Source organism: Crinia signifera, chromosome 1 (genome assembly GCF_055691185.1).
Source record: "Crinia signifera chromosome 1, ASM5569118v1, whole genome shotgun sequence".
Classification (NCBI taxonomy): Eukaryota; Metazoa; Chordata; class Amphibia; order Anura; family Myobatrachidae; genus Crinia; species Crinia signifera.
In genome coordinates, this window is record NC_139217.1 from 302,730,043 (window position 1) to 302,755,692 (window position 25,650).

The window sequence follows — 25,650 nt, forward strand, 5'->3', positions numbered from 1 at the left end:
GGATTCTATTATAATGAACCCAAGTGGGGTTTATTTTCATGACCAATGGCTTAGAAGAGCAGTTTTCTTAAGTTAGAAAAATGCCTCCCAAATTCTTAATTTGGGAGGTATTTTATTTAGCAAAATATAAATCAAGAAGTATGAAGCAGACAATACAAAAAGCATGATATTGATGTCAGTGGTAGCTTTCAAGACCTTTTTTGTACAAAGAATAGTGTGCTATTTTCTTGCTATATAAAAATATAATGGATTGATGCCTTTTTGAATGGTAGAAATTGAAACAGAGTTTTGCAGTGGGTGTTAATCTGATTCTTAAGTCATTCTCTTCTCATGCAAAGAGGAAAAGGAAATAGTAGAACCAATAAAGAAAGGAAGAACTATGTCAGAAGTGGGATTTGAACCCACGCCTCCAGAGGAGACTGCGACCATAGACCACTCGGCCATCCTGACATATAGCTATCGCACTATTTTTAAGAAAAATTTAATATTATGAAGTGAAATTTGTGAATCTTGCACAAACTGGCTACTTTGTTTAGCTTATGGGATTGATTGGATCCTATTTTAATGTACCCAAGTGGGGTTTATGTTCATGACCAATACAAAGAACATGACAATGATCTCTTTGGTAGGTTTCAGGCCCCTATTTTTAAAGAGAAAACAGTGTGATCTTTTCTTGATACATAGCAAAATTGTGGATTGATTGATACATTTTTTACATGGTGGAATTGGAAACAGAATTTTGCAGAGAGTGTTCATCTAATTCTTAAGTCATTCTTTTTTCATGCAACAAGGAAGAAGAATTGAAGAACAAATAAGAAAAGAAAGAGTCTTGTCAGAAGTGGGATTTGAACCCACGCCTCCAGAGGAGACTGCGACCTGAACGCAGCGCCTTAGACCGATCGGCCATCCTGACATATATCACACTAATTTTTAAAAGTGATATAGTACGAAATCCCCTCTCCAACGATACAATGGTCATATTGTAGAAACTATTGATTTAAAGACTGTATCAATTGCTTTTCCATTCATTTTGAAAGTGGTTCTAATGTATAAAGTAGGATTTATTTTCTCTTTTGAGGATTAGAATTCAAATGCCCAGAGTTTGTTTGCTGATGCATTTTCACTCACTGTTGAGTAAAATTTGTGAAGATTGCACAAACTGGCTACTTCCTTTAGCTTGTGGGATTCATTGGATTCTATTATAATGAACCCAAGTGGGGTTTATTTTCATGACCAATGGCTTAGAAGAGCAGTTTTCTTAAGTTAGAAAAATGCCTCCCAAATTCTTAATTTGGGAGGTATTTTATTTAGCAAAATATAAATCAAGAAGTATGAAGCAGACAATACAAAAAGCATGATATTGATGTCAGTGGTAGCTTTCAAGCCCTTATTTGTACAAAGAATAGTGTGCTATTTTCTTTCTATATAAAAACATAATGGATTGATGCATTTTTGAATGGTGGAAATTGAAACAGAGTTTTGCAGTGGGTGTTAATCTGATTCTTAAGTCATTCTCTTCTCATGCAACAAGGAAGAGGAAATAGTAGAACCAATAAAGAAAGGAAGAACTATGTCAGAAGTGGGATTTGAACCCACGCCTCCAGAGGAGACTGCGACCTGAACGCAGCGCCATAGACCACTCGGCCATCCTGACATATACCTATCGCACTATTTTTAAGAAAAATTTAATATTATGAAGTGAAATTTGTGAATCTTACACAAACTGGCTACTTTGTTTAGCTTATGGGATTGATTGGATCCTATTTTAATGTACCCAAGTGGGGTTTATGTTCATGACCAATACAAAGAACATGACATTGATCTCTTTGGTAGGTTTCAGGCCCCTATTTTGACAGAGAAAACAGTGTGATCTTTTCTTGATACATAGCAAAATTGTGGATTGATTGATACATTTTTTACATGGTGGAATTGGAAACAGAATTTTGCAGAGAGTGTTCATCTAATTCTTAAGTCATTCTTTTTTCATGCAACAAGGAAGAAGAATTGAAGAACAAATAAGAAACGAAAGAGTCATGTCAGAAGTGGGATTTGAACGCACGCCTCCAGAGGAGACTGCGATCTGAACGCAGCGCCTTAGACCGCTCGGCCATCCTGACATATATCACACTAACTTTTTAAAAAGTGATATAGTACGAAATCCCCTCTCTAACGATACAATGGTCATATTGTAGAAACTATTGATTTAAAGACTGTATCAACTGCTTTTCCATTCATTTTGAAAGTGGTTCTAATGTATAAAGTAGGATTTATTTTCTCTTTTGAGGATTAGAATTCAAATGCCCAGAGTTTGTTTGCTGATGCATTTTCACTCACTGTTGAGTAAAATTTGTGAAGATTGCACAAACTGGCTACTTCATTTAGCTTGTGGGATTCATTGGATTCTATTATAATGAACCCAAGTGGGGTTTATTTTCATGAAAAATGGCTTAGAAGAGCAGTTTTCTTAAGTTAGAAAAATGCCTCCCAAATTCTTAATTTGGGAGGTATTTTATTTAGCGAAATATAAATCAAGAAGTATGGAGCAGATAATACAAAAAGCATGATATTGATGTCAGTGGTAGGTTTCAAGCCCTTATTTGTACAAAGAATAGTGTGCTATTTTCTTGCTATATAAAAATATAATGGATTGATGCCTTTTTGAATGGTGGAAATTGAAACAGAGTTTTGCAGTGGGTGTTAATCTGATTCTTAAGTCATTCTCTTCTCATGCAAAAAGGAAAAGGAAATAGTAGAACCAATAAAGAAAGGAAGAACTATGTCAGAAGTGGGATTTGAACCCACGCCTCCAGAGGAGACTGCGACCAAAGACCACTCGGCCATCCTGACATATAGCTATCGCACTATTTTTAAGAAAAATTTAATATTATGAAGTGAAATTTGTGAATCTTGCACAAACTGGCTTCTTTGTTTAGCTTATGGGATTGATTGGATCCTATTTTAATGTACCCAAGTGGGGTTTATGTTCATGACCAATACAAAGAACATGACATTGATCTCTTTGGTAGGTTTCAGGCCCCTATTTTTAAATAGAAAACCGTGTGATCTTTTCTTGATACATAGCAAAATTGTGGATTGATTGATACATTTTTTACATGGTGGAATTGGAAACAGAATTTTGCAGAGAGTGTTCATCTAATTCTTAAGTCATTCTTTTTTCATGCAACAAGGAAGAGGAATTGAAGAACAAATAAGAAAAGAAAGAGTCATGTCAGAAGTGGGATTTGAACCCACGCCTCCAGAGGAGACTGCGACCTGAACGCAGCGCCTTAGACCGCTCGGCCATCCTGACATATTTCACACTAATTTTTTTAAAAGTGATATAGTACGAAATCCCCTCTCCAACGATACAATGGTCATATTGTAGAAACTATTGATTTAAAGACTGTATCAATTGCTTTTCCATTCATTTTGAAAGTGGTTCTAATGTATAAAGTAGGATTTATTTTCTCTTTTGAGGATTAGAATTCAAATGCCCAGAGTTTGTTTGCTGATGCATTTTCACTCACTGTTGAGTAAAATTTGTGAAGATTGCACAAACTGGCTACTTCCTTTAGCTTGTGGGATTCATTGGATTCTATTATAATGAACCCAAGTGGGGTTTATTTTCATGACCAATGGCTTAGAAGAGCAGTTTTCTTAAGTTAGAAAAAGGCCTCCCAAATTCTTAATTTGGGAGGTATTTTATTTTTTTTTTTTTTTTTTTTTAATTAAGTTTTATTTAATCACACAAATTACATGGTTAAAGTATATCCATTACATCATTATTATATTTTCACATTTGATAGACTTTACAATAAGAAGATAGCCCATTACCCCCACCCTCCCCCTGCCCTAAAAGAGACGAAGACAAAGAGAACAAAAAAAAAAAAGATGGGTCGGCCACACCTTATTCATATGTCAACATAACATCAAGCTGCATAGTACATAAAAGACTAAAAAATAAATACTTGTTATTACACGATGGGGTATAAGTCAACATATAGGGCCCATGAGAGGTCACTCCCAGATATATCCAACTGCCGCACTTCAAATCCAGACTACAATAATCCTGTCCTACACAGAGAAAGTAAGTACTAAAATAAATAAATAAATAAATATATCTAACCAACAAGTGTACACATATCTTACGTCCTAATCTTAATTATATAATAATTTTCTAAATAAATACATTCTACTAATACCTCCCTAGATATCCCTTAATATTATCCAAATACAGATATTTCCTGCTGTCTACCCCACTCTTAGACTAAAAAGATATTTGTGATTCTGTGTTTCCAAAACAAACGTGTCAACTCAAATCCAAAAACTGTTCTTACAAACTATTTTATAAACTAATTAAGTGCACTTAGTTAGAACTCCAAAGAGTACCCAATTATTCAATCTATACAGTAGTAGTTCAGTGCAAATGTCCAATCTCTATTATACCATACAAATATATGTGATTCTATGTTTCCTCAACGAAAAAAACAAACACAGTAAAAGAAAAAGATAAACGTTTTTAAACATGCATTAGTGGTACAGAGTAATACTTCGAGGCTTTCCATAAACCCCAAATCTTGTGAAATTTTTCGCTAACTCCCCTTGTAGCATACACAAATCTCTCGTGTGAACAGGTATTATTAACTAGTTTTAACCATTCTCCAACCGTTGGGGCTAAGGGGGCCATCCACCACCTGGCGACAATAACCTTCGCAATGGCTGACAGGTTCCAAGCTAACTTTTTCCATTCTCCCCCGTAGACCCCTTGCTCCCAAACCCCAAGTAATAAACTAGTGGGGGTGATAGTGTTCCGGGGGATTCCAACATCCACCATTAGATTAACGATTTCATCCCAGAAGGATTTTACAACTCTACACTCCCATAGCATATGCCAGAAAGTCCCCACACCTTCCTTGCACTTAGGGCATATCTCAGAATAGGAGCTCTCTACTTTCTTTAGTCTCACTGGGGTTATATAGCTTCTGTGCAGAATATTAAACTGCACCTGCTGAATAGGGAATGAGGTAGTAGCGCCGCTGGGAGAGGACAATACCTCACTCCAGGAGCTTAGGGACACCTGGGGAACATCCTCCGTCCAATGTCTTTTTAGTTGCTCCAAATCCTCGCACTGTACCTGGGAGAGTAAGTACCTATATAACTTGGACAGCCTCTTACGGGGACACAATTGCTTCATATATTTCTTACACGGTGAGTCAATAATATTTATCCTTCCCCATCCTTCAGACTGTTGTAACGCACTCCTAACCTGAAGATATCTATAAAACATATGGTTAGGAAGATTATACTGCATTCGTAGCTCACTGAAAGTTCTAAGATGACCTTCCTGGTAAAATTGACCGATAGAGGTTAAACCATATTTTCCCCATACTATACCACCCTGTTGTACCTTGATTCCTTTCAGGGCTACTAATGAAAAAATAGACGTGTCTGGATCTACACCATCAAACCGTATAGTTCTATGCACCCACTTCCAAATCTCAACTGTTTGTTTAATAATGGGGGGCAAGCCACTTCGTAAGTCACCAGACAACAATCTTTGAAGAGGAGTTAAATCCGGGTCCAAGCAGTTTATCAATTTTCCCATCTCTGCTGTGATTTCATTATCCCGAACCCATGCACAGGCATGTGCTAATTGAGCGGCCATATAATATAGCTTCATATTGGGAGACGCCAGGCCTCCCCTGGCCCGATCTCTACTCAATGTGGCCATTTTAATCCTCGGACGTTTATTTCGCCAGATAAAGGAGGATAGAATACTGTCTATTTCCTTAAAATATTCATTTTTAATATAAACTGGAGAATGTTGGAAGACATATAAGAGCCTCGGGAGGACAGACATCTTAATCAGGTTAACCCTTCCTATTTGTGAAATAGGAAGTTTAACCCACCTACGACACTTAACCTTGATTTCTTTAATAAGTGGAACAAGATTATCCCCGATATAATCTTGAGGGACCTTCGAAACACAAATTCCTAAATACCTGAACTTGTTGGTCGGGTAAATTGGTAACCCAGTTTGCACCGTCTGTGAACTATCCCCTAAATACATCAAATTCGACTTTGCCCAATTAATCTTTATCCCTGAGTATTCCCCAAATTCCCTCAACTGAGTCAAAATAACTGGCAGATCTATCTCAGGGTTATCCACCCCTACTAGCAGATCATCTGCATACAGAGAAACCATATTTATTCCATATCCAGAGTCGGTTATACGATCCCTGAGTTTTTCTCTCAATATGCACGCAAGGGGTTCCACTGCCACCGCGAATAATAGCGGTGACAATGGACACCCCTGTCGAGTACCCCTTGCAAGCGGGAAAGAGGATGATATATACCCATTGATTGAGATCCTAGCCACTGGTTTCTGATACATTAGTGTTATCCAGTTGAGAAAGCTCTCCCCAAATCCAAAAGCCTTGAGAACCCCCCAAAGATATTCCCACTCTATTGAATCAAAGGCTTTGTTGGCATCAAAAGATGCCAACGCAGCCCTACCTTTCCTATAATTAACATTTTGGATATACGAGAGGACCCTCCTCAGGTTGATTGCAGTTGACATACCTGCCCTAAAACCCGTTTGGTCAGGGTGCACGATATGGTCAAGCACCGTTCCCAAACGGTTAGCTAATACTTTAGCAAAGATTTTTGCATCAGTTGTCATTATTGAGATCGGTCGGTATGACTCCACCTGAGAAGGATCCTTTCCAGCTTTGGGGATCATTGCTATTGAGGCTGCTGACATTGACGGAGGAAAGTTTCCTTCTTCCACCATCTCCTGAAACAACACCAAAAGAGAAGGGGCCAGGGTTTTTACATATTTTTGGTAAAATTCGCCTGGGAGCCCATCCAACCCCGGAGCTTTATTGGTTGGCAAGGCCTTAATAGCTGCCACAACCTCCTCTAAACTAAATGGGGAATCTAGAAGCTCTCTAAATTCTGAGGGTATTTGAGGCAGTGCAGATGCCTTCAAATATTCAGCAATCTCTTCTTCATTCTTAGCCAGCTGGGATTGGTATATATTGCTAAAATATGAGACAAACTCCGAAACTATCTTGGGTGTGTCACACTCCAGTTCGCCTGATTCCACCCTTATATTAGGAATAATATTGGGAGGGCTATCCTGTTTGGCCAGAAGGGCTAGCCACTTCCCAGCCCTATCTGCACTGGCATATCTGCGATGATCACCGGAAATTAATCTACGACTTGTAACCTCTTGCATATAGTCCTGCCATTCTTTTTGGGCTACAAGCCAGGCATTCCTATCTGCATCCAAGCCGCTCTTCACAAATATTGTCTCAAAATTAGCTACCCTGCTTTCTAGTTCAGTAGCCCTAATCCGATGTCCTTTCTTTATAAACGCAATCTTTTTAATTAGAATCCCTCTAACGAAGGCCTTAAAAGTGTCCCACACCATCGTGCCTTGAACAGAGCCGCGGTTCTCATTAAAAAACTAGTCTATTGCTGCTTCCAACTCCTCCTGCTCCCCTAGTTGGGCCAGCCAATATGGCTGCAGTTTCCAGTACTTGAACCCCTCCTCCTTTGTTAGTTCTAACTGGATAATTACGGGGGAGTGGTCTGAGATTCCTCGCGATTTATACTCAATCAGAGCAACCTTATTAAGGAGACTATCAGACACAAGAATTAAGTCTATTCTAGAAAATACCTTATAGGTAGCTGAATAACATGAGTATTGCTTGCGATCTGGATATTTTAGACGCCAAGGGTCCCACCATCCTATTTCTCTAATAAAGTCATGGAACTTATTACCTTCATTAACTGTCCCCTGGGGTGATTTCCAACGGTCTAGTCGGGAATCCAGAACCTTATTAAAGTCCCCTAAACATATTACCTGACTATCTGGGTAGTTCGCCGAGAACTCTACGGCTTCCTTGATAATATCATAGGAGAACGGTGGGGGTATATACACTGCCAGAATGCACATCCTTGTCTGATTGATACGGCACTCTAAGAATATATACCTGCCCAAGGGATCTATCTTACAAACTCCCGGTATAAAAGCCAAGGCTTTTTTGATCAAAATCGAGACCCCTCTGGACATGGACGAGAAAGGGGCATGGTAGAGGGTACCCAGCCAGGGTCGTTTTAACGAATGTAATTTATCCCCAACCAGATGGGTTTCTTGAAGGCAGATTATATCTGCTTCATAATTTTTACATTGTTTTAACACCAGAGCCCTTTTTATTCTCTCATTCAGGCCCCTCACATTCCAGCTCAAAATACGAACTCCCATGTTGACTTAAAGCAACTAAATTGGGTACAAAGAAAGAAACCTATTGCAGCTTGTTCCGCCATTCCAAATTGAGCAAATTGTGACCAGAGAAAACACAAACAAACATATATAACATTACAAATAACACACCCCTCCCCCCACCCCCACCCTGTATACCCATAACCCCTAGGCATACCTTCGTCCCTATATCCCCACCCCCCCTCCCCAAAACAACCCTTCTCTAGGGGCAATTAACTAATAAGCCACTGGAGAGAACTGACCCCCCCTCCCCATGCCCCACCTGCAAAAAACACTGTATTAGGTATATTCAAATTTCTATGAGCCAATCACACACTCGTCATTAGCCCAACCAATCAAAATACATAATTTCTGGTCTGAAAGCGACACCCGAGTATGTTAGTCCAAGACTAATTAGCAAGCACTTGTCTCTTCCCTGGATAGGAACTGTACAGCCAATAGGCCACATCGCTAGGCGAAGAAAAGAATTTTGTTGACCCATCCGCCACTATCCTCAAGTTGGACGGGTACATCATTGAGTATTTCAAACCCAAACCCCGCAGCCGCGTTTTCACATCTTTGAATTTTGCGCGGTCTCGCTGGACCTCAATAGGAAAGTCCGGAAAGGTGGCTATTTTTTTCCCATTATGTGTTAAGTCCTCTTTATCCCTAGCCAGCCGCAACAAGGCATCATGATCTTTGAAGTGCAGGAATTTAGCAATCATGGTTCAAAACGGGGCCCCCGGCACAGGTGGCCACCCTGGGATTCGGTGCGCCCGTTCGATAGCGAACTGGGTAGAGAAGCCTTCTCTACCAAATGATTGTATTATCCACTCTTCCAAAAAATTTTCAGGCTCCCTACCCTCCACACGTTCATCAAAGCCCAAGAACCGAACATTGTTGCGTCTGAGCCTCCCTTCCATATCCGTGAGCTTTTGACGCAGCTCTACAACATTAGATGCCATTGTTTTAACCTGTCCTCTTTATCCCTAGCCAGCCGCAACAAGGCATCACGATCTTTGAAGTGCAGGAATTTAGCAATCATGGTTCAAAACGGGGCCCCCGGCACAGGTGGCCGCCCTGGGATTCGGTGCGCCCGTTCGATAGCGAACTGGGTAGAGAAGCCTTCTCTACCAAATGATTGTATTATCCACTCTTCCAAAAAATTTTCAGGCTCCCTACCCTCCACACGTTCATCAAAGCCCAAGAACCGAACATTGTTGCGTCTGAGCCTCCCTTCCATATCCGTGAGCTTTTGACGCAGCTCTACAACATTAGATGCCATTGTTTTAACCTGTACATTAAGTGGGGTAACACAGTCCTCCAATAACGATATGCGGTTCTCGGCTTCGGACACCCTTTCTCTTATTTTCTGCGCATCATTTCTTAATAATGAAATGTCCGACTGTACTTTACCCATTTGTTCCAGTAAGCGGGACTCACACTTATTTACAGCCTCCAACACTTGCTGCAAAGTAACATCCGTTTCTGGTTGGGGATTACCACCCTTTACTGGGGTAGTTGCGGGAGTAGTGGACTGGGAACTGCTCCCAAGCTGAGACTGTGTATGGGCATATTTTTCAAGTCTGGCTGCGGCCGTGTTCTGGCCTGTTTTACCCATAATACTTATATGAGCAATAGAAGTAGACAGCTACAACCTTCTGAAGCCAACTGGAGAAAAAAAAAAAAAAAAAAAGTCACAATGCACGCAACTGGTATAATCCTGCCCTTCACAGGGGTGTGAAAGCTGGGAATGTTCCTATATGTCCCAAATAGCGAGCAACTGCCCACTCTGTGCTGTAGGAGTATGACTCTGCAACCTTCCAGAGCCAACTGAATAAACCCCTTATTATAGACGCACTGGACAGGGTGAGGTCTTACCGCTAGTCAGAATACACACATCCACTATTATTCTGTACTTTACAAGCATGTAGGATTTAGAAATGGTCCTGTATGTCCCAATAGAGGTGCAGCAGCCTGCTCTTAATCAGCTGCCTCTCTCACAGGCAGCCCGGTATAGGCAAACGCAGCAGGGATGTTAGAGGGATTTGTACTGACCGTACCTTCCCGTCGGTCGAGATCACTGGCTGCCAGCCAAAAGTCCCAGCTGGCCAGATACTGATCTTCCCTGTTGCAGAGCTGCTCCGATGGACGCCGCCAGCCAAGTTGCGTCAGCCGCGTGCACGCGCTCCACAGTGGTCGGAGGTTGATGACGGCAAACAGATGATGCTCCCGGAAGCGCTACACACAACGAGTCACCGCTGCCCGCACCACGCCAGCGGGTCCAGTATGGCTTCAGACCTGCCCAATCGTCCAGCAAACACTCCGGACGCAGAGCAGGAACTTCCTCTCGCCAAGGGACGCCAATTTGCCCCGGGCAGCTGCAGTCAGATCCGGCACGAATTCCGGGCTGCAAACGAGGGACAGAGCTCAAAGAATCATGCAGGTAGGCATAGGGAGGAGAGAGCACGCTACCTCACGTCTGCACCGCCGTGGCCACACCCCCGTGAATTAGCGGGAGGTATTTTATTTAGCAAAATATAAATCAAGAAGTATGGAGCAGACAATACAAAAAGCATGATATTGATGTCAGTGGTAGCTTTCAAGCCCTTTTTTGTACAAAGAATAGTGTGCTATTTTCTTTCTATATAAAAACATAATGGATTGATGCATTTTTGAATGGTGGAAATTGAAACAGAGTTTTGCAGTGGGTGTTAATCTGATTCTTAAGTCATTCTCTTCTCATGCAACAAGGAAGAGGAAATAGTAGAACCAATAAAGAAAGGAAGAACTATGTCAGAAGTGGGATTTAACCCACGCCTCCAGAGGAAACTGCGACCTGAACGCAGCGCCATAGACCACTCGGCCATCCTGACATATACCTATCGCACTATTTTTAATAAAAATTTAATATTATGAAGTGAAATTTGTGAATCTTGCACAAACTGGCTACTTTGTTTAGCTTATGGGATTGATTGGATCCTATTTTAATGTACCCAAGTGGGGTTTATGTTCATGACCAATACAAAGAACATGACATTGATCTCTTTGGTAGGTTTCAGGCCCCTATTTTGACAGAGAAAACAGTGTGATCTTTTCTTGATACATAGCAAAATTGTGGATTGATTGATACATTTTTTACATGGTGGAATTGGAAACAGAATTTTGCAGAGAGTGTTCATCTAATTCTTAAGTCATTCTTTTTTCATGCAACAAGGAAGAAGAATTGAAGAACAAATAAGAAAAGAAATAGTCATGTCAGAAGTGGGATTTGAACCCACGCCTCCAGAGGAGACTGCGACCTGAACGCAGCGCCTTAGACCGCTCGGCCATCCTGACATATATCTCACTAACTTTTTAAAAAGTCATATAGTACGAAATCCCCTCTCTAACGATACAATGGTCATATTGTAGAAACTATTGATTTAAAGACTGTATCAATTGCTTTTCCATTCATTTTGAAAGTGGTTCTAATGTATAAAGTAGGATTTATTTTCTCTTTTGAGGATTAGAATTCAAATGCCCAGAGTTTGTTTGCTGATGCATTTTCACTCACTGTTGAGTAAAATTTGTGAAGATTGCACAAACTGGCTACTTCCTTTAGCTTGTGGGATTCATTAGGATTCTATTATAATGAACCCAAGTGGGGTTTATTTTCATGACCAATGGCTTAGAAGAGCAGTTTTCTTAAGTTAGAAAAAGGCCTCCCAAATTCTTAATTTGGGAGGTATTTTATTTAGCAAAATATAAATCAAGAAGTATGAAGCAGACAATACAAAAAGCATGATATTGATGTCAGTGGTAGCTTTCAAGCCCTTATTTGTACAAAGAATAGTGTGCTATTTTCTTTCTATATAAAAACATAATGGATTGATGCATTTTTGAATGGTGGAAATTGAAACAGAGTTTTGCAGTGGGTGTTAATCTGATTCTTAAGTCATTCTCTTCTCATGCAACAAGGAAGAGGAAATAGTAGAACCAATAAAGAAAGGAAGAACTATGTCAGAAGTGGGATTTGAACCCACGCCTCCAGAGGAGACTGCGACCTGAACGCAGCGCCATAGACCACTCGGCCATCCTGACATATAGCTATCGCACTATTTTTAAGAAAAATTTAATATTATGAAGTGAAATTTGTGAATCTTGCACAAACTGGCTACTTTGATTAGCTTATGGGATTGATTGGATCCTATTTTAATGTACCCAAGTGGGGTTTATGTTCATGACCAATACAAAGAACATGACATTGATCTCTTTGGTAGGTTTCAGGCCCCTATTTTGACAGAGAAAACAGTGTGATCTTTTCTTGATACATAGCAAAATTGTGGATTGATTGATACATTTTTTACATGGTGGAATTGGAAATCGAATTTTGCAGAGAGTGTTCATCTAACTCTTAAGTCATTATTTTTTCATGCAACAAGGAAGAAGAATTGAAGAACAAATAAGAAAAGTAAGAGTCATGTCAGAAGTGGGATTTGAACCCACGCCTCCAGAGGAGACTGCGACCTGAACGCAGCGCCTTAGACCGCTCGGCCATCCTGATATATATCACACTAACTGTTTAAAAAGTGATATAGTACGAAATCCCCTCTCTAACGATACAATGGTCATATTGTAGAAACTATTGATTTAAAGACTGTATCAACTGCTTTTCCATTCATTTTGAAAGTGGTTCTAATGTATAAAGTAGGATTTATTTTCTCTTTTGAGGATTAGAATTCAAATGCCCAGAGTTTGTTTGCTGATGCATTTTCACTCACTGTTGAGTAAAATTTGTGAAGATTGCACAAACTGGCTACTTCCTTTAGCTTGTGGGATTCATTGGATTCTATTATAATGAACCCAAGTGGGGTTTATTTTCATGACCAATGGCTTAGAAGAGCAGTTTTCTTAAGTTAGAAAAATGCCACCCAAATTCTTAATTTGGGAGGTATTTTATTTAGCAAAATATAAATCAAGAAGTATGAAGCAGACAATACAAAAAGCATGATATTGATGTCAGTGGTAGCTTTCAAGCCCTTTTTTGTACAAAGAATAGTGTGCTATTTTCTTTCTATATAAAAACATAATGGATTGATGCATTTTTGAATGGTGGAAAATGAAACAGAGTTTTGCAGTGGGTGTTAATCTGAATCTTAAGTCATTCTCTTCTCATGCAACAAGGAAGAGGAAATAGTAGAACCAATAAAGAAAGGTAGAACAATGTCAGAAGTGGGATTTGAACCCACGCCTCCAGAGGAGACTGCGACCTGAATGCAGCGCCATAGACCACTCGGCCATCCTGACATATACCTATCGCACAATTTTTAAGAAAAATTTAATATTATGAAGTGAAATTTGTGAATCTTGCACAAACTGGCTACTTTGTTTAGCTTATGGGATTGATTGGATCCTATTTTAATGTACCCAAGTGGGGTTTATGTTCATGACCAATACAAAGAACATGACATTGATCTCTTTGGTAGGTTTCAGGCCCCTATTTTGACAGAGAAAACAGTGTGATCTTTTCTTGATACATAGCAAAATTGTGGATTGATTGATACATTTTTTACATGGTGGAATTGGAAATCGAATTTTGCAGAGAGTGTTCATCTAACTCTTAAGTCATTATTTTTTCATGCAACAAGGAAGAAGAATTGAAGAACAAATAAGAAAAGTAAGAGTCATGTCAGAAGTGGGATTTGAACCCACGCCTCCAGAGGAGACTGCGACCTGAACGCAGCGCCTTAGACCGCTCGGCCATCCTGATATATATCACTCTAACTGTTTAAAAAGTGATATAGTACGAAATCCCCTCTCTAACGATACAATGGTCATATTGTAGAAACTATTGATTTAAAGACTGTATCAACTGCTTTTCCATTCATTTTGAAAGTGGTTCTAATGTATAAAGTAGGATTTATTTTCTCTTTTGAGGATTAGAATTCAAATGCCCAGAGTTTGTTTGCTGATGCATTTTCACTCACTGTTGAGTAAAATTTGTGAAGATTGCACAAACTGGCTACTTCCTTTAGCTTGTGGGATTCATTGGATTCTATTATAATGAACCCAAGTGGGGTTTATTTTCATGACCAATGGCTTAGAAGAGCAGTTTTCTTAAGTTAGAAAAATGCCTCCCAAATTCTTAATTTGGGAGGTATTTTATTTAGCGAAATATAAATCAAGAAGTATGGAGCAGATAATACAAAAAGCATGATATTGATGTCAGTGGTAGGTTTCAAGCCCTTATTTGTACAAAGAATAGTGTGCTATTTTCTTGCTATATAAAAATATAATGGATTGATGCCTTTTTGAATGGTGGAAATTGAAACAGAGTTTTGCAGTGGGTGTTAATCTGATTCTTAAATCATTCTCTTCTCATGCAAAAAGGAAAAGGAAATAGTAGAACCAATAAAGAAAGGAAGAACTATGTCAGAAGTGGGATTTGAACCCACGCCTCCAGAGGAGACTGCAACCAAAGACCACTCGGCCATCCTGACATATAACTATTGCACTATTTTTAATTCAAAATTTTTTTTTATTTTTCAATAAACAAGTATTTAAAGATAATTACAAATGGTACATTTGTAAGGTTTTACAGTGAGACCTCATCACATTGAGGAGAGAACGTGATACAACAATGATCTACGTCTGTGTTGTAGATTCGTTTGCATACACATATTTTAAATGCTAGGGTGGTAGGTATACATTGGTATCTAACGTAAATCGGAAATAGGTGTTAATCAATTGTTTTCAAGTCGACAGTAAGAATACGGTAAACATGTTTATATAGTATACTCAAATTTCTAGTATTAAAATGAAAAGTGGGGGGGGGAAGACAGTTTGACACAAAAAGGGTAACAAGGGAGGTGCAGGGGAGGGGGGGGGGGGGGAGTCGACCATTGCAATATACAATGTTATATAAGGAGAGATATATAGAGTTGTGTTGATTTGTTTAGTAAGTGTAATCCCTCGTCAAGGGAATAATTAGCATCTTTGGGAGTATTGGGTTAGAACTTTATGGTTTAGATTCATGGAGTTTGTCGGGTTAGTGATTCTTCATCTGTAGAGATTAGATTCATTGCAGCTTCCTTCTGAGATTCTGGGATCATCTTTATATAAGGGGACCATTTCTTTAAAAAGACCTGGGGGGAGGGCGAATTTGATAGCATCAAGGAACGCTTATCGAACAATAGGATTTGAAAAAGTCTGGAGTGCAGCTCAGTCAACGTCGGAGAAGCCGGGGTTATCCAGTGAGTCAGGATTAGCTTTTTCGCTAATGTGAATATTAATGAAAGTAAGGGGATGTGTTTAGAGCAGTTAAAAGCAGACGTCCAATGGTCAAAGCACAGACACAGGGCTACCTGGGGGTCTAGAGGGAAGTGGGAGTCAAACATAGAGTTAATGAAATTCATTATTTTTCTCCAAAACTTTAATATTTTATTGCAGTTCCATAGGCAATGATATAATTTTGCGTCCATCATGCCACACTTCGGACATCTACCCGTTGCCTCCGGGGACATATGTTTGGATTGGGCTGGGGCGATGTATAGTCTATGGATAGTCTTAAAGTGTACTTCTTGTAAGTAAGAGGATTGTAGTTGTTTCATCCTGGAGGGGATTGTTGATATTAGTCGCTGTGGTTCAGTAAGGTCTGGGATGTCAGTTGCCCAGGCGAGAGCCGATGAGGTTAAATTTGAGGGGATAAAATGGGTCAAGAGTATCTCGTAGAGGTGCTTCATTTTAATAGTGTGATTGTGGTAAAGCATAAATATGGGTAGCAGAGGGTCAGTGTCTTGGGAGGTTAGTAATTTAGGTCTGGTTGAGTCAACAAAATGTCTCGCTTGCAAATACATAAAGAACTGATTGTTGGTTAGGTCATATGAGGATTTTAAGGAGTCAAAGGATAATATGGTTCCCCCTGGGTCGAACATCTTGGTGGCCAAATCCAATCCTTTGCGTTTCCAAGAAAGGTATTGGGCATTGTGCAAGGAGGGCCGGAATGAGGGATTGCCCCATAGTGGGATGTATGGCGTAATTGAGTGGTCTCTGTGTAGGGAGATGTTGATTTTAATCCAGGCATCATAGATGCCGTTAAATAGTACATGTTCTTTGATGTGATGAGGGATAAGTTTCCCTGGGGAATGGAGTAATGCAGCGGGAGAGTACGGGGCGAATAGGTTTGTTTCGAGTTCCGCGTTTGTGTATGTGGAGGTGGAAGCTAACCAGTCTGATATAATACGAAAATGGGCCGCCCATGAATATAGCTGGATGTTTGGTATGCGGAGTCCTCCGTCTGATTTGTTTAGCATAAGTTTATGTATAGCCATACGAGCTCTCTTTCCATTCCAAAGGAAATTTGACATGATTCTGTTGATCGTTAGGATGTCAGATTTGGGAATGGGGCAGGGAAGGAGTTGTAGTAGATAAAGAATCTTTGGGAAAATGACCGATTTTAAGACTGTAGCTCTACCCAGCAATGATATGGGTAGTTTATTCCATCCCTCTAGTTGTGTTTTAATGGTAGCTATTAGTGGTGTGAAGTTTATTTTGTATAGGTTTCTGATCTTTTGGGGGATAAGTACTCCCAAATATTTTAGACTGGTATTTTGCAGTTTGAATTGGGACAGGGTCGGGTGGGATAATATTTCAGGGGAAAAAGAAGAGAGTGGTAGGATCTCAGACTTTGTGATGTTAATTTTGTAACCCGACCTGGGGCTGTATAGGGAGATAATTTTCATGATTGCAGGGACAGAGATGAGGGGATTAGAAACTAGTAGGATCATATCGTCCGCGAAGAGTGCGAGTTTTAGTTCATTTGTATTGACCATAATTCCTGTATATTCAGTAGAGGCTCTTAATGCCATAGTAAGGGGTTCCAATGCTATCGCGAAAAGGAGGGGGGAAAGGGGGCAGCCCTGTCTGGTTCCTCTCGTTATCGGGAAAGGGGGGGATAGGAATCCGTTGCAGGCTATTTGGGATGATGAGGATTTATATAAAGTTTGGAGAAAGGATATAAATTTGGAAGGGATACCGAATTTTGACATTGTGGTGAAAAGATGTGGCCATAGGACAAGGTCAAACGCCTTCTCAGCGTCAAGGGATAAGATTAAGTTTAGGATAGGGGAGGAAGAGGGTTGGCTTTGGTTTTGAATAGCTGCTAGTATTTTTCGTATGTTTTTAACTGGGTATCTACCTGAAATGAAGCCTGCTTGATCTGGGTGTATGATGTGGGGGAGAGTGAGGGCTAATCTATCTGCTAGGATTTTTGTTAGGAGTTTATAGTCACAGTTAAGTAGGGATATCGGGCGATAGGAACCTGGATGGGATAGGTCTCTGCCTGCTTTGGGTAATACTTTTATTGTGGCCGAATTAAAGTGAACTGGAGTTTCATTGTTTTGTAATATATAATTAAATACCGAGACTAGTATTGGGGCCATTTTGTCTATATGGGAGCGGTAGAAGTCCCCAGTATACCCATCTGGGCCTGGGGCTTTTGCTGGCTTTAAATGTTTGATTGCATTTGTTACTTCCTTTAGGGTGATGGGGGTTACTAGATTTTCTACGAGCTGTTGTGGGGGGTGGGGATAGTTTAAGGAGGACCATGGATCTGGGTCAGCTGGGATGGAGTGGTCGGTCATATTGGAATTGGGCTGGGAGAGAGATTCGTTGTAAATTGAAGAGTAGAAGTTGGCCATTATGTTAGAGATTTGGGCGTTTGAGGTGGTTAGGGTACCGTCTGGGAGTTTAAGTGGGTGGACTAGCATGGGAGCTCTAGAGGAGTTAAGGATGTTGGTTAACAACTTGCTGGTTTTGTTACCAAATTTATGGTACTTGTAGTTGGCTGAGAATTGGGTTTTGTCTACCATGTTTTGCAATGTTTCCTCTACTAGTGCTTTATCTTGCAAGTATTCTGCTTTAAGGGTTGGGGTTGGATGAGCTGTGTATCTAGCGTAAGAATTGGTGAGAGCTTCTTGTTGGGATAGGTAAGATTTGGCATACTGCTTTTTAAGGGACGTCTCAAATTTGATTATGGCACCTCGGAGGACCGCCTTAGCTGTCATCCAGTAAATAGCTGGATTTTCGGAAAGCATGTGTAAGTTGTGTGTGTCGAAGTCCTGCCAGGTGTCTGAAAGAAGGGATTGAAATCTGGGGGAGTGAATGAGGTGTGTTGGGAATCGCCAGGATTTATAGGGGGAAGATTCTCTATTTGTTTTCAGTGAGATAGATATCAGTGCATGATCTGATAATATGATGGGATGTATTTGGGCGTCACTAAGTTGGGAAAATAAAGAGACAGATATGCAAATGAAGTCTATACGGGAGAAGGTCTTATGGGCTGCCGAGATACAAGTATATTCTTTGAGAGTCGGATGGAGTGCCCTCCAGGAGTCAACGAGTTGTAGGGATCTAAGTATGAAAGGAATGCCTAAGTTAGGTAATTTTCTGTTGTGACTGGATATGTTGGATCTATCTAAGGTGGGGTGGGAGGTAAGGTTAAAGTCCCCGCAGACAATTAGCGACGACGTAGCATGTGGCATAAGGAGGCTTATGATCTTCTTATAAAAGGGTTTGGAGTAAATATTCGGAGCGTATATTGAGCAAATAGTATAATCAGTGCCTTGAATTGAGCAATGTACTATTAAAAATCTGCCTTCTGGGTCTGGGTTAATTGAATTTACTGTTATTTGAAGGGATTTTGATGCTAGAATAACAATGCCCCTTGCTTTGCTATTGAATGGTGCCGAGGCTATTACTGACCACTGGAACATCTGCAGTTTAGAGATTTCGGGGGGGAGGAGGTGGGTCTCTTGAAGACATACTATATCAAGAGCTTGTTTGCGTAAGTATAAGAGTACTTTCCTGCGCTTTGCTGGTGAATGGAATCCTCCGACGTTGAAAGAGCCCAGTCTGAGGTCAGTCATATATGAACGGGAGAAAGATCCATCTGATTCTCTTCAGTAGGCAGGGGGGGTATTCTGCTTGGTCTGGGGTGGGAGAAGGAGGGTGAGAGGAAAGTGGGGGGGAAGGAGACAAAACAACATAAGACATAGAACCTGTGAGACAAAAAAAATTTAGTACGGTCAACATACTACATTTCTTTGCTCTCAATTGGGCATTCCGGGAGCAGCTATAATAAAACATTTCAAACAATTATGATAATCCTAATACTAATTTTCTTGTATTCCTCAGAGAGATAAAAGCCAACGGTACACTGCAAGCTTGTGACCCAATTGTGTCTTGGGTATTTATCTCTTCTGGGCTACCTTAGAAATATAACTAACAGTATCTAAGTAGAAGTTTCCTAACAGGGGAGGGGGGGGGGAGGGGGGGGGGGAGGGGGGGGAGGGGGGGGGGAGGGGGGAGATGGTAAGGGCAAGTTTGGCAACCAAAATCTTGATAGTCTCAGTTCAAATATTCTGGAGCTTTATCATAGATGAGTCGATGAGGAACCGAGCAGCAAAGAGAGTTGGTTCAGAGGGGAGAAGGGGTTGTGTCTTCAATGTTGACACCCTAACATGGGTGTTCAGGTTCAAACTAGGGATTAAACTGTATGAACGGTGCTGTACTGATGAGATGACTCTGGAATCTCAAAGGTGCGTAATGTAGCAGGGTCATCGCTCAGATATAAGGAGTTATTCAGGGAGATCCGAAATGTCTGCAGTGTCAGGGTGGAAATGTTCTTTGAGGAATTCACGAGCATCATCAGGCGTGGAAAAATCATAATGAGTGTCATTTAGGAAAATCCTCAACCTCGCTGGGTACATCAGGGCAAATCTATGTTTTTCTGCTACCAGCGCCGAGCAGATGGGGGAGAATGCTCTGCGTGCTTTTGATAACTCTGCAGAAAAGTCTTGAAATAGTCTCAATGTATTTCCTTCCCATTTCAGGTTTTGCATTTTGCGTGATGCTCTCCAAAAAGAGACCTTATGTATATAGCTGAGGCATTTGAACAGAACTGCCCGTGCACGTTTATCATGTGGTTTTGGTGGGGGACCCACTCTGTGTACACGTTCCACTATAAGGCTTTTACATTCCTCCTGTATGCCTAATAGTTGTGGCAGCGTAGTGGTGACAAATTTCTCTAAGTCAGGGCCTTTCACAGATTCAGGCAATCCCACTACTCTTATATTATTGCGCCGAGATCTATTTTCAGCGTCGTCCACTCTGTTCCAGAGTTGGTAATTCTCCTTTTGGAGTCTTATAATGTCCTTCTGGACGTTATGCAGGTCATGGGATATAGCTCCTATGTGCTGTTCACTGTCCGTTACCCTCCCCGTCAAATGTTGTAGTTGCTGGGTTATGTCTGCCACAGCTTTATTTAGGAGTGGGGCCATCGCAGCAGAGATGACATCTACGATGTCTCTATAGGTGACTACCGCATCAGGATCGCGGGGTACCTGTGTGTTGCCTTGGGTCTCAAGGGTGCCAGCCGTTTTCTTAGACGCTGGCGGCTGTGGCGCCGAGTCAGGAGCCGGCGCCATCTTGGCTTCTGCGCGGCGTTTCTCCTGTCTCGGCGTGTGCGCTTGGGAGACACTGCCGCTGGCCAGGAGTTTCTCCATCTGGGTCGGGGGAGCGTCAGGAAGCCTCCGGTAACGGTATTGCAGTGGGGGGTAGCCCGTAAAGTTGACGGTGGGTGGGTCAGTGAGCGGAGCTGTGTGCTCACGCTGCTGCTTGCATGACACCGGAACCGGAAAGGCTATTGCACTATTTTTAAGAAAAATTTAATATTATGAAGTGAAATTTGTGAATCTTGCACAAACTGGCTACTTTGTTTAGCTTATGGGAATGATTGGATCCTATTTTGTGGATTGATTGATTGATACATTTTTTACATGGTGGAATTGGAAACAGAATTTTGCAGAGAGTGTTCATCTAATTCTTAAGTCATTCTTTTTTCATGCAACAAGGAAGAATAATTGAAGAACAAATAAGAAAAGAAAGAGTCATGTCAGAAGTGGGATTTGAGCCCACGCCTCCAGAGGAGACTGCGACATGAACGCAGCGCCTCAGACCGCACGGCCATCCGGACATATATCACACTAACTTTTTAAAAAGTGATATAGTACGAAATCCCCTCTCCAACGATATAATGGTCATATTGTAGAAACTATTGATTTAAAGACTGTATCAATTGCTTTTCCATTCATTTTGAAAGTGGTTCTAATGTATAAAGTAGGATTTATTTTCTCTTTTGAGGATTTGAATTCAAATGCCCAGAGTTTGTTTGCTGATGCATTTTCACTCACTGTTGAGTAAAATTTGTGAAGATTGCACAAACTGGCTACTTCCTTTAGCTTGTGGGATTCATTGGATTCTATTATAATGAACCCAAGTGGGGTTTATTTTCATGACCAATGGCTTAGAAGAGCAGTTTTCTTAAGTTAGAAAAATGCCTCCCAAATTCTTAATTTGGGAGGTATTTTATTTAGCAAAATATAAATCAAGAAGTATGAAGCAGACAATACAAAAAGCATGATATTGATGTCAGTGGTAGCTTTCAAGCCCTTTTTTGTACAAAGAATAGTGTGCTATTTTCTTTCTATATAAAAACATAATGGATTGATGCATTTTTGAATGGTGGAAAATGAAACAGAGTTTTGCAGTGGGTGTTAATCTGAATCTTAAGTCATTCTCTTCTCATGCAACAAGGAAGAGGAAATAGTAGAACCAATAAAGAAAGGTAGAACAATGTCAGAAGTGGGATTTGAACCCACGCCTCCAGAGGAGACTGCGACCTGAATGCAGCGCCATAGACCACTCGGCCATCCTGACATATACCTATCGCACAATTTTTAAGAAAAATTTAATATTATGAAGTGAAATTTGTGAATCTTGCACAAACTGGCTACTTTGTTTAGCTTATGGGATTGATTGGATCCTATTTTAATGTACCCAAGTGGGGTTTATGTTCATGACCAATACAAAGAACATGACATTGATCTCTTTGGTAGGTTTCAGGCCCCTATTTTGACAGAAAACAGTGTGATCTTTTCTTGATACATAGCAAAATTGTGGATTGATTGATACATTTTTTACATGGTGGAATTGGAAACAGAATTTTGCAGAGAGTGTTCATCTAATTCTTAAGTCATTCTTTTTTCATGCAACAAGGAAGAAGAATTGAAGAACAAATAAGAAAAGAAAGAGTCATGTCAGAAGCGGGATTTGAACCCACACCTCCAGAGGAGACTGCGACCTGAACGCAGCACCTTAGACCGCTCGGCCATCCTGACATATATCACACTAACTTTTTAAAAAGTGATATAGTACGAAATCCCCTCTCTAACGATACAATGGTCATATTGTAGAAATTATTGATTGAAAGACTGTATCAACTGCTTTTCCATTCATTTTGAAAGTGGTTCTAATGTATAAAGTAGGATTTATTTTCTCTTTTGAGGATTAGAATTCAAATGCCCAGAGTTTGTTTGCTGATGCATTTTCACTCACTGTTGAGTAAAATTTGTGAAGATTGCACAAACTGGCTACTTCATTTAGCTTGTGGGATTCATTGGATTCTATTATAATGAACCCAAGTGGGGTTTATTTTCATGACCAATGGCTTAGAAGAGCAGTTTTCTTAAGTTAGAAAAATGCCTCCCAAATTCTTAATTTGGGAGGTATTTTATTTAGCGAAATATAAATCAAGAAGTATGGAGCAGATAATACAAAAAGCATGATATTGATGTCAGTGGTAGGTTTCAAGCCCTTATTTGTACAAAGAATAGTGTGCTATTTTCTTGCTATATAAAATATAATGGATTGATGCCTTTTTGAATGGTGTAAATTGAAACAGAGTTTTGCATTGGGTGTTAATCTGATTATTAAGTCATTCTCTTCTCATGCAACAAGGAAGAGAATATAGTAGAACCAATAAAGAAAGTAAGGACTATGTCAGAAGTAGGATTTGAACTCACGCCTCCAGAGGAGACTGCAACCTGAACGCCGCGCCATAGACCACTCGGCCATCCTGACATATACTATCGCACTATTTTTTAAGAAAAAATTTATATTATGAAGTGAAAATTGTGAATCTTGCACAAACTGGCTACTTTGTTTAGCTTATGGGATTGATTGGATCCTATTTTAATGTACCCAAGTGGGGTTTATGTTCATTACCAATACAAAGAACATAACATTGATTTCTTTGGAAGGTTTCAGGCCCCTATTTTGACAGAGAAAACAGTGTGATATTTTCTTGATACATAGCAAAATTGTGGATTGATTAATACATTTTTTTACATGGTGGAATTGGAAACAGAATTTTGCAGAGTGTGTTCATCTAATTCATAAGTCATTCTTTTTTCATGCAACAAGGAAGAAGAATTGAAGAACAAATAAGAAAAGAAAGAGTCCTGTCAGAAGTGGGATTTGAACCCACGCCTCCAGAGGAGACTGCGACCTGAACGCAGCGCCATAGACCGCTCGGCCATCCTGACATATATCACACTATTTTTTTAAAAAGGGATATAGTACGAAATCCCCTCTCTAACGATACAATGGTCATATTGTAGAAACTATTGATTTAAAGACTGTATCAATTGCTTTTCCATTCATTTTGAAAGTTGTTCTAATGTATAAAGTAGGATTTATTTTTTCTTTTGAGGATTAGAATTCAAATGCCTAGAGTTTGTTTGCTGATGCATTTTCACTCACTGTTGAGTAAAATTTGTGAAGATTGCACAAACTGGCTACTTCCATTAGCTTGTGGGATTCATTGGATTCTATTATAATGAACCCAAGTGGGGTTTATTTTCATGACCAATGGCTTAGAAGAGCAGCTTTCTTCAGTTTGAAAAATGCCTCCCAAATTCTTAATTTGGGAGGTATTTTATTTAGCAAAATATAAATCAAGAAGTATGGAGCAGACAATACAAAAAGCATGATATTGATTTCAGTGGTAGATTTCAAGCCCTTATTTGTACAAAGAATAGTGTGCTATTTTCTTGCTATATAAAAAATAATGGATTGATGCATTTTTAAATGGTGGAAATTGAAACAGAGTTTTGCAGTGGGTGTTAATCTGATTCTTAAGTCATTCTCTTCTCATGCAACAAGGAAGAGGAAATAGTAGAACCAATAAAGAAAGGAAGAACTATGTCAGAAGTGGGATTTGAACCCACGCCTCCAGAGGAGACTGCGACCTGAACGCAGCGCCATAGACCACTCGGCCTTCCTGACATATACCTATCTTACTCTTTTTAAGAATTTTTTTATATTATGAAGTTAAATTTGTGAATCTTGCACAAACTGGCTACTTTGTTTAGCTTATGGGATTGATTGGATCCTATTTTAATGTACCCAAGTGGGGTTTATGTTCATGACCAATACAAAGAACATGACATTGATCTCTTTGGTAGGTTTCAGGACCCTATTTTGACAGAGAAAACAGTGTGATCTTTTCTTGATACATAGGAAAATTGTGGATTGATTGATACATTTTTTTCCATGGTGGAATTGGAAACAGAATTTTGCAGAGAGTGTTTATCTAATTCTTAAGTCATTCTTTTTTCATGCAACAAGGAAGAAGAATTGAAGAACAAATAAGAAAAGAAAGAGTCCTGTCAGAAGTGGGATTTGAACCCACGCCTCCAGAGGAGACTGCGACCTGAACACAGCGCCTTAGACCGCTCGGCCATTCTGACATATATCACACTAACTTTTTTAAAAGTGATATAGTACGAAATCCCCTCTCCAACGATACAATGGTCATATTGTAGAAACTATTGATTTAAAGACTGTATCAATTGCTTTTCCATTCATTTTGAAAGTGGTTCTAATGTATAAAGTAGGATTTATTTTCTCATTTGAGGATTAGAATTCAAATGCCTAAAGTTTGTTTGCTGATGCATTTTCACTCACTGTTGAGTAAAATTTGTGAAGATTGCACAAACTGGCTACTTCATTTAGCTTGTGGGATTCATTGGATTCTATTATAATGAACCCAAGTGGGGTTTATTTTCATGACCAATGGCTTAGAAGAGCAGTTTTCTTAAGTTAGAAAAATACCTCCCAAATTCTTAATTTGGGAGGTATTTTATTTAGCGAAATATAAATCAAGAAGTATGGAGCAGATAATACAAAAAGCATGATATTGATGTCAGTGGTAGGTTTCAAGCCCTTATTTGTACAAAGAATAATGTGCTATTTTCTTGCTATATAAAAATATAATGGATTGATGCCTTTTTGAATGGTGGAAATTGAAACAGAGTTTTGCAGTGGGTGTTAATCTGATTCTTAAGTCATTCTCTTCTCATGCAAAAAGGAAAAGGAAATAGTAGAACCAATAAAGAAAGGAAGAACTATGTCAGAAGTGGGATTTGAACCCACGCCTCCAGAGGAGACTGCGACCATAAACCACTCGGCCATCCTGACATATAGCTATCGCACTATTT

General features: G+C 39.9%; 14 non-coding genes across 14 annotated transcripts; all 14 read right to left on the bottom strand.

The window, feature by feature from the left end:
• Nucleotides 1–830: 830 nt before the first annotated feature.
• TRNAL-CAG (transfer RNA leucine (anticodon CAG)) lies at nucleotides 831–913 on the bottom strand. The gene has a single exon. It is a non-coding gene; the product is annotated as a tRNA-Leu (tRNA).
• A 658-nt stretch (nucleotides 914–1,571) lies between these two features.
• On the bottom strand, nucleotides 1,572–1,654 carry TRNAL-CAG (transfer RNA leucine (anticodon CAG)). Its single transcript has one exon. It is a non-coding gene; the product is annotated as a tRNA-Leu (tRNA).
• Nucleotides 1,655–2,034: 380 nt separating this feature from the next.
• On the bottom strand, nucleotides 2,035–2,117 carry TRNAL-CAG (transfer RNA leucine (anticodon CAG)). Its single transcript has one exon. It is a non-coding gene; the product is annotated as a tRNA-Leu (tRNA).
• Nucleotides 2,118–3,227: 1,110 nt separating this feature from the next.
• Nucleotides 3,228–3,310, bottom strand: TRNAL-CAG (transfer RNA leucine (anticodon CAG)). Its single transcript has one exon. It is a non-coding gene; the product is annotated as a tRNA-Leu (tRNA).
• An 8,215-nt stretch (nucleotides 3,311–11,525) lies between these two features.
• Nucleotides 11,526–11,608, bottom strand: TRNAL-CAG (transfer RNA leucine (anticodon CAG)). Its single transcript has one exon. It is a non-coding gene; the product is annotated as a tRNA-Leu (tRNA).
• A 661-nt stretch (nucleotides 11,609–12,269) lies between these two features.
• Nucleotides 12,270–12,352, bottom strand: TRNAL-CAG (transfer RNA leucine (anticodon CAG)). The gene has a single exon. It is a non-coding gene; the product is annotated as a tRNA-Leu (tRNA).
• A 380-nt stretch (nucleotides 12,353–12,732) lies between these two features.
• Nucleotides 12,733–12,815, bottom strand: TRNAL-CAG (transfer RNA leucine (anticodon CAG)). The gene has a single exon. It is a non-coding gene; the product is annotated as a tRNA-Leu (tRNA).
• A 660-nt stretch (nucleotides 12,816–13,475) lies between these two features.
• On the bottom strand, nucleotides 13,476–13,558 carry TRNAL-CAG (transfer RNA leucine (anticodon CAG)). The gene has a single exon. It is a non-coding gene; the product is annotated as a tRNA-Leu (tRNA).
• Nucleotides 13,559–13,938: 380 nt separating this feature from the next.
• On the bottom strand, nucleotides 13,939–14,021 carry TRNAL-CAG (transfer RNA leucine (anticodon CAG)). The gene has a single exon. It is a non-coding gene; the product is annotated as a tRNA-Leu (tRNA).
• A 7,923-nt stretch (nucleotides 14,022–21,944) lies between these two features.
• Nucleotides 21,945–22,027, bottom strand: TRNAL-CAG (transfer RNA leucine (anticodon CAG)). The gene has a single exon. It is a non-coding gene; the product is annotated as a tRNA-Leu (tRNA).
• A 378-nt stretch (nucleotides 22,028–22,405) lies between these two features.
• TRNAL-CAG (transfer RNA leucine (anticodon CAG)) lies at nucleotides 22,406–22,488 on the bottom strand. The gene has a single exon. It is a non-coding gene; the product is annotated as a tRNA-Leu (tRNA).
• A 1,123-nt stretch (nucleotides 22,489–23,611) lies between these two features.
• TRNAL-CAG (transfer RNA leucine (anticodon CAG)) lies at nucleotides 23,612–23,694 on the bottom strand. Its single transcript has one exon. It is a non-coding gene; the product is annotated as a tRNA-Leu (tRNA).
• A 659-nt stretch (nucleotides 23,695–24,353) lies between these two features.
• Nucleotides 24,354–24,436, bottom strand: TRNAL-CAG (transfer RNA leucine (anticodon CAG)). The gene has a single exon. It is a non-coding gene; the product is annotated as a tRNA-Leu (tRNA).
• A 381-nt stretch (nucleotides 24,437–24,817) lies between these two features.
• TRNAL-CAG (transfer RNA leucine (anticodon CAG)) lies at nucleotides 24,818–24,900 on the bottom strand. The gene has a single exon. It is a non-coding gene; the product is annotated as a tRNA-Leu (tRNA).
• Between the last annotated feature and the right edge of the window lie 750 nt (nucleotides 24,901–25,650).